At 27.2% G+C, this 9,465-nt stretch overlaps 1 long non-coding RNA gene across 3 annotated transcripts; it reads right to left on the reverse strand.

Moving 5' to 3' along the window:
* Positions 1-3,659: 3,659 nt before the first annotated feature.
* LOC131599243 (uncharacterized) lies at positions 3,660-5,671 on the reverse strand. Of its 3 annotated transcripts, none has more exons than XR_009282663.1 (5): positions 4,847-5,671; positions 4,655-4,751; positions 4,491-4,556; positions 4,257-4,302; positions 3,660-4,012 (listed from the first exon to the last, which is right to left on the reverse strand). It is a non-coding gene; the product is annotated as an uncharacterized LOC131599243 (long non-coding RNA). The 3 variants fall into 3 exon arrangements; XR_009282665.1 differs by having other exon boundaries at positions 4,491-4,751; positions 4,847-5,075; positions 5,194-5,670; XR_009282664.1 differs by having other exon boundaries at positions 4,491-4,751.
* Between the last annotated feature and the right edge of the window lie 3,794 nt (positions 5,672-9,465).

The raw sequence follows: 9,465 nt of genomic DNA on the forward strand, positions 1-9,465 counted from the left end.
AATCAGCTGAGGACTTTCCACGCATACAAAGATTAGAGCAGATTAGTTAAAATTAAACAAAATAAAAATAATAAAGCTGAAAATAAAATTTTAGTTGACGAGCAACAAAATTTTAGTTGAACTAAAAAAAACTCTATACTATGGCAATCCCCGGCAACGGCGCCAAAAACTTAATCGGTAAAATAGCAAGTGTACTATTTCGCCAACGTAGTAATTATGGGAAATCCCAAAGTATCGATCTCAAGGACTGCGTGATGCTATAGAGTTGTGTTTCAATTCAATTAAATAAAATGCCTTGGGGGTTTTGGTTTGGACAATTATGAATTAAATTATAAATAAACTTAAAAGGTTGATTTGGCCAAATATGAGTAACATGCCAGGGTAGGTGTGTGCATTAACATGTAACAATTCTGAACCTTTGTTTCATAATAAAATCCAACTTATCAATTACCGGTTTTTAAGGGTGTTTTCTCCTAAGTCCTTAGTGGGCAAATCTTTGAACATTCATCCTAAATCCTAATTCCTTAGCTGATGGCTAGCCGATTTGTAAAGCAGCCATTTTTCTCATACTTTGTTATAGTTATGGAACTTGTGATTTATGATGATCATATAGAATAGAAAAAAAAATGAAATTACAAGTAATATTTGCTTTTGGGCAGAAATGAAACAACAAATGTTTTAGACAGAAATTGATGGAAAGGGATAGAAATGAGGCGCCACACTCTTTCTATGAATAAGAAATGATGATAAGCCTTAGTGAAGATCACCACAAGAAACTTGGTTTCTTGATAAGATCAAAATATGATCCAATCCACAACCAAAGGAGTAAAGCTCTCAAAATCACACAAAGTGTTTAAGAAAATTCAACTTGCCTTTCATTCATATTTAGCTCCCTATTTATAGGTAAAGGGTAGCTTACAATATTAACTCAAGAAATTCTACAACTTCAGCCCACTAACTAATCAATAATGATTTGGAAAAGAAAGGTCATTCACTTAAATGTATAGTGGTATAAAAACCCTAACAGTGGAGGTACATCCTAATTGTTAGTCATATATCAATCCATCCTAACAACCTTATACCACTAAATTGAACGTGAAAGATAAATAGATTATTGAATTCGGAATTCAAAGTCATCACACATGTTAATCAGGGACACCCCCTAGCATTGGGGGGTTTAGCTACTCATTTTGTTTAAAGAAAACAAAATATAAAATAGAGACATTACAAGAATTGAGATGAAAGTTGATCTTCAATTGCTTTCGTTCATGAAAACCTTCTTTTCTCCCAAACCCTTGTTTTCTCCAATCTTCAACTATGTCTTCTCTCTTGGCCAAAAACACCTCTAATTCATCGTTAAAACTCTTCTAAATAATGCTGACTCACTTAAGTTGGATGAAAGAAACCAAAATGCCCTCACAGCTTAACCCATGAAAAAGATATGAAAAAAATTAAAAAGTCAGCACCATATGCTGACAATGGCCATGTCAGCCAACACGGGCACCCGTGTCAGACTATTGTTACTTAAAAGTTAAGTTTTTTCTCCCAGGCCTCCTAACACGGGTGTCCGTGTCAACTAACAAGGCACGTGTCAGTCGTTAACATCAGATTATATATATATATATATATATATATATATATATATATATATATATATCCTACATAATCTAAAGATTATATTTATTAGTTATTTGAGAATATCTAGTGACAGGGGGCATACTAATATCTAGTAAGATTATATAAAGATTATATATATAGAAAGAGAGAGGGGGCATATCTAGTGAAAATAGATAAGTTATATGAGAATGTGAGAATGAATAAGAATCAATATATTGAAAAAGGAATGAGTGAGATTAAATTGTGATCTTTAGTAAATCATATGTCATTAAGAGGAAAGAGAAAATATTAATCAAATTTAAAAAATATCTTTTGATCTCAACCATTAAATATAAATCCAATGGTTGTTGTTACATTCTTGTAAACATACTTATTCTCATATATATATATATATATATATATATATATATATATATATATATATATATATATATATATATATATATACACACACACACACACACTAGTACTTAGACCCGTCCGAGGCACGGGCTAAATATTTTCTAAGTAAAAAAATATATTTTAAAAATACTTAAAATTTAGAAATTTTACTTATAATAAGATTATTATTGTATGGATAAAATGTTATTATTATTAATAGTATACATAAACAAATTAATTTAACTAGAGTTTTTTTGTTAATTATAAAAAGAATAAATGAAAACAAATTTTTCACTATTTATTGTGAGGTATTATTTACAATTCAAATTCTTACTTTTATCATCGGTATCATATTAAAAAACTTATAATTTTTTATTTATTTATTGTCAAAGATTATCATCCATGCAAATTCTAACTCAATAAAAATATGTCAAATAATATATATTGAGTTATTTTTTAGATTTAAGCTACTAATAAAAAATAGTTTAGATCGTCAACAAATTATTTCTTTAAATGAAAATGATTTACACATATATTATAGAACAATTTCATAAATCATACTTATTCATTAAAATTTTAATATATAAAACTTTTTTTTTAAAATTTAATATAACTGATATATCACTAACAATTATTTCGATTCATCTTATTAATTTAAACATTCAACATATCCTCAATTTTTCTAACGAAATCAATTGAAAAAATTCCATTCAATTAAAACGAATCTTTATTTTCTATCATTTCTTCTAAAATTTATTACTTCTAAAATTCAACATATTTTTAAATATTTGGTTATAAAATCATATATAATAATTACTTAAATAAAACAATTTAAAAGAATATTTTAAAAACAAAATCAATAATATTTTAGAGGCACGAGATTAAAGGAAAACAATTATTGATTGAGTTGAAAAATTATTTCAAAAATAAAAATAATAAATCATATTTGTTGGAAAGAGAAACAGTATAAGTAGTTGGATAGAAAAGGAAATAATAAAAAATAATATGATAAATAGATAAATTAAATATATTTTTATAATTTAATGGGATTAATAATTTATCTACTAATCAATTTATCAATTTAATAATAATGAATTGATATGCCAATTTTTTAGGATACTAAGGAAAAAGTGAACGTGGGATAAAGAAAAAAAATATTGACTGAGTTGAAAAAATATTTCAAAAAAAATATTAAATCATATTTATTGAAAAGAAAAAGAGTATAAGTGATTGAGATAAAAAATATTAAATCAAATTTATTGAAAACAATATTAAATCACATTTATTGAAAAAATATTTAAAGAATGGAATATAGAATGACTCCTTGAGAATGGTTCACAATTTATTATAATTTATAATTATAATTAATAATTAAATCACTATTTATTAAAAAGAGAAAGAGAATAAGTGGTTCAGATAATTTTAAAATTCACTTTAAAGTTTCAAGTTTTAATATTTGACTCACTTTTAGAGTGAATTGTTATAGTTATTTATTTTTTTGTCAAGCTCATATTTATATATTTTTAATACATAATAAAATGTATTGAATTCAAAGTTATTTAAATGAATCTTTAAAATGTAATATTTATACAATGTGGAATCAAAATAAACATTGCTAATAAAGAACATATTAATTAGAATGAGTCTATGATGGCCCAGAGAGTATTTGTCAATCTATTTCTGCTAAAAATCTTACAAAGAGATCATATTAAGAAGTTAAGAACAGTAGTCTATATGTTGACAGAAAACATGATCAAAACAAAACATAATATTAACGCATCATATGAAGTGAGAATGAAACCGAATTTGTACAAATAACATCAAAGAAACTATGATGTACAAATAGCATCACATTTGATGTTACTTAGAAATGAAATGAGCCAATTGTAACACTGCAACATAAGCAATCACAATTCTAATGCCGCAACCACAATGCTTATAACTCCGCAACCGCAATGGTTCTATTGCAGCAACTGCAACGGCAACGACAACAATCACAATTGTAACGCCATAACTGCAGCAAAAACAATCACAATTACAAGGCCACAACAGCAATGCTTATAACGCTGCAATTCCAATGACAACAATCACAATTGTAATTTCATCAACACAATACTTGTAATACCGCAATTGTAATTTTGCGAGATTGAAGATATCAAATAAAATAGCAGTTCCATGATTTCTCGTGGTTTCCATCAACGCATATTAGTATCATCTATTATAAGATTGGCAGATTTTACAGGTAACTGATAACATACCAGTGGCCTGCAGGAGTACCTCCAAAGCATAATAATCCCATACATCCTACAAAAAGCAAAATCCAATATTCAGTAATCACAGTAAAAAGAAATTGTCATAAGCCTCCCAAATTTTCAAAATTAAAACAACTTCCATAATTCTAACCAAGATATATATCCAAGTAAAATAAATAGTTTACATGTACACAAAGCAAAGATGTAAGAAATAATAACAACAGGAATCATAACAATTACCTTCATGAGCATAAAGAAAAACACAAATCTTCAGGTCACTAAATGTCTCAGTTGCTGCAAAACGAACTAAAATGGGAAAGAATGCTGATGCATCCACTTGTGGAACAACAAACTCATTGACACACTACCAAATTTTTAAGATTAGACAAACTAACATTCTATACCTCAGCCGAAGTCTCTTACCCTTGGACTCTTTTTATGCACTTATTTTAACTCTCTTTTGCACATATTAAGAGGCACCACTCAACCAATTGTCTTTTCCTGTCCATAAAACAAAGATCCAATTATAAAAGCAATTTATTAAAAAAATCCAACATGTCGAATGATGAGATAAAAAGAAAGAATATTCTTATTACATCGGGAATATGTGTTTTGCAGACTCATCCCAAATGGCAAGGAAAGATCGAGTTCTTAACATACCCTAAATTTAAGGATTAAAGTAAAAAAACCAGCAAAGCAAAGAACCTGAAAACACTATTTAGTGAAAAAGTATTAAGGCAAAATAAAGCTCCAATTGTCCATGAGTGGAGTGAGTTCAGTTCCACCAATTGTCCACTCATTTACTGGAGCACATAAATTTCCAACCTAATCAAAGTATCATAGCAAATTCAATCAAATTGATGGGTTAATTATATACTTGAAATTACCTAAAAAAATGAACAAAGAAACATCCAATAACAGAGTTAGAGATAAGGAACTTGACCTTCAAAACACCAAACTAACAAATGATTTGCAGTCACAATTATTCTTCAAAATTCTCATTCTTAAATTTGCATAGCGGAAAGGGTAAATTTGAAAGGGAGATAAAATCTTACGGTGATGTAGTGAGTGATATAGACATCTCTGCGGGAAATGAGAGAGAGGGGCAAGGAAGACGAAGATGGAGGAAAAGGGGGAAAAGTTCGACCTAATGTGAAATGGAGAGAGAAAGAGAGATGGGTTGCGCTTACCTAATGGCGGATATTAAATTGTTTTGCCGGTGTCTCCGGCCGGTGTTGGCTTTGTGGTTAAGGTATGAAAGGAGAGAGGATGATAATTGAAGGGGTTGCATTGAGAAAAGAAATTGGATGTGAATTGGAAAAAGATATTGAAGGTGAATCGTTTTATGTATTTTGACGGTGGAAAACGTTTTCCCAGAGAAACAAAATTGAATGTGAATTGGCACAATGTTAAAAATAATAAATTTAAACAATTTGAAAAGTCGGAAGCGTGAAAGAAAACAATTATATGGTGCATTTAATTATTTGTATTTATTCATGCTATTAAGTAATGAAAGAAAAGAAAATAATAAAAAAACAATAGTAAAATACAATTAAGGTAAGTTTCTATTTATAGGAGAATTAAAAATAGAAGAAGAGATGTGAGCTGGCAAATTTGTCCAAATTCTCATCTTGCTTTTTTCTATTATATATATATATATATATATATATATATATATATATATATATATATATATATATATATATATATATATATATATATATATATATATATATTATATATATATATATATATATATATATATATATATATATATATATAGGGGGGACGACTCAGGTGAGAACACTTGGTTATTATGAGAAATGAGAACAATGAATCACGACCATTAAATTTGATTTTAATGGATTGGATTGGTTTCTCTTTCTAAGATCCTTAATATTTAATGGACTGGATCTTAGAAAGAGAAACCAATCCAGTCCATTAAAATCAAATTTAATGGTCGTGATTCATTGTTCTCATTTCTCATAATAACCAAGTGTTCTCACCTGAGTCGTCCCCTATATATATATATATATATATATATATATATATATATATATATATATATATATATATATATATATATATATATATATATATATATATATATATATATATATACACATACTAGTGTCTATACCCGTGCTATACCCGTGCATGGCACGGGATAAACTTTAGTATGTTTAAAAAAATTTGTTTATAAGTTATATTTTAAAATTACTTTCTTTCATTCCAAAAGGACTCAATAATTAATAAATAAATAAAAACAATAAAAAAAAACACAAGTAACATATTGATTGATGTGTTATAAATTATGGTTCAGAATCCTTAATTTATGGTTCCTTAATATCAATTTCAAAATTAAAATAAAAAATTAGATAAAATAAATTATCGGGAAACTAAAAAAAATGGAATGATGAGGGCCATAGTTTTCTAATATATATTTTAATTAATTACAACAAAAAATCGCCGTTAGTTATAATTTTAATAATTTTACAAACAATTATTTTGAGAACATATTTAAAAATATTTTAAATTACTTTAAATTTATTTTGTTATAAATTTAAAACAATATTTTTGATATTCAATAAAATATATTTTAAAGTGATTTTTATAAATAAATATTTAAAATAATTTCTCATTTAAAAAATTATCATTTAATCAAAATTTAACAAAAGAAATAAAAATATTTAAATAACCACCTATACTCCTTATTTATTTATTTAGAATTTATTTAGAATTACTGGGATTAAATAAATTATTAAAATTTGATCAATTAACTATTTATTTATTATACATTAAAATATAAAAAAGGGAATATAGAAACCTCCATAAAGATTCGTAAAATGGAAAAATAATAATACGTAGAGTGAGTAGAATTGCATGCATATTACTCAAACTCAACAAACTTTTTAACTTTATGGAATTCTCTTCAATTCTCTACTTATAGTATGCTCATATCTATTACCAAAAAAAAAAATATGCTCATATCTATGTCATTATTTATTTATTTATTTTTGGATAACATTGATTTACATCATTATATATGTTCTTACCAAATAGTAATTTTATATCTGTTCTTACCAAATAAAGTCGATTATAATTTGAGTTTACTTCAGAAAAAAAGTTTCTACCATGATCTCTACTAATGTAATAGCAAAGAATTTGTATGAGACCTCATCCATCTCTAAAATCGATCCCTTTTTTAACATATTTTTTTCTCTAAAATTTCACTTCTTAAAAATGAATATTTGAGATGTCATGGATTTAAACTCGTCGTATTATAGTTGAAAATTCTAGCACAATTTTTATTTCAAAAAAGGACTCAATAATTAGTAAAAAAAAATAATAAAAAACAACACAAGAAATACATTTAGAAATCCCATACTATCTAAATTTAGACAACACAAAATACACTATGAATAAATGGAAATTCATGCCAAAGGCATACCTCAACACATAACAATTAAAAGGGTAGCAAATAAAATGTGGACAAATCTAAATTCAAAATATCGAATTCATTAGCAAATGCAAATAGATATAAAGTAGGTTGGTTGCTGATTAGATGAAAAAAATAGAAGATGATTCTATAATTCTATCATTATTATAATTCTATAATTATAAATCTATAATTATTATTGTTATTATTATAATTCTATAATTAAATTAAAACTAAAAACAGAGGCATAAAAATGTAAAATACATCAGGTGAATTATACCATACAGTTTACATGAAAGTACAATCCCCCACTCTAACAATCCATTTGCCAATGCCATAAGACATACAATTGAAACTGATATAAAATTGAAATAGCACCAAAACAGAACACTGCAGAAATCAACCGAAACTGAATTGAATTAACTGGAAAATTGAAGAAATGACATTGATGATGAGATGAATCGGGATTGGGAGAAGAGAAATGACATTGATCAGAGTATCAGACTCATAACCTCTATTCAAACCATAATACAATAATATTATCCAATATGGGACTCTCAAAGAAAAGCTAAAGGGAAATACAACTTACCCTGTCTCCTTGAAAGAAAATTCTTTCATCCTCTTAGCTAACTCAATTTCAGTTGCAGCAGCTCCAGGCACAAGATAACCCCTGCACATGGCGCATAAAATAAAATAAATCAGCATTACAATTTGCAGAGGCTAGATTTTTAAAAACTACTATTTTCCAAGATATTATGGCATAATACGACCGACTTTGTAAAGCAATAAAAGCATGCAACATCAGCAATTAAATTATAAATGTTCACTCCATCATCAAGTGCTCTTTCAATATCATCAAGTATACTACAAATACTTTCTCTTAAGACAACAGTTGACGCAGAATTGCCACCTTCTTCATTTTAAACAACTATAACCTACATCATTATACCAAACAAATGAGAGGAAAAACCACATGCAAGATGAAAATGAGAAATTTCTAACAAATTAAAGGGGGCACACGGGCAATGAACCAAGAATGTAACAAAAACCAGACAATGATTTTAACATACCCTTTCACCACCAATTTCCTCAACTAAAATAGAATCAACATATCCAAGATAATCTGGATTTAGTTGATTATGCTTTAATTGTTACAGGTAAACAAAATAAATTAGAGAGAATGTACAATAAAAGAAGATTCTCTAAGAAGTGAGAGATTAAAAATCACACCATAGCAACGGTGCCGGTTGTACGACAGAATCGACACAGTTCAAACTTAGAACTGATTTTAAGAACCATAAGCCTACAAGTTGAAATTTAAATTAATTACCTGGTAAATTGAATAATTGACATTGATGATGAGATGAATCGGGATTGGGAGATGAGAAATTCAAATTAAGGGTTTGCATTGAGAAACCCATTTGAAAGTGAACAGACGGTGTAGTTGTTTGTGTTAAGGGTGGAATTCTAGGGTTTCTATTGAAAAACCAATTTGTCAAGTGAACCGGCTTGTTTGTTCGGTCTTCCCCAAATTATTAGCATATGTATCAAAAAAAAAAAAAATGTGAACCAGCCCTGTTGTTATTTGTTTTTAAGGCTAAGTGAATCAATAATTATAATTAATATTAATGAATCAAAGATAAATAAATAAATAAATAAGTAAATATTAAAAAGGGTCATGCTAACATGCTAACACGTTAAGAGTTAAATGTAGAAATTTTTACTTAGAAATTGTGCATTGTTTTCATAAAAAGTTTATAATTAATGTGTTTGTTA

Source organism: Vicia villosa, linkage group LG4 (assembly GCF_029867415.1).
Source record: "Vicia villosa cultivar HV-30 ecotype Madison, WI linkage group LG4, Vvil1.0, whole genome shotgun sequence".
NCBI classification, from domain to species: Eukaryota; Viridiplantae; Streptophyta; class Magnoliopsida; order Fabales; family Fabaceae; genus Vicia; species Vicia villosa.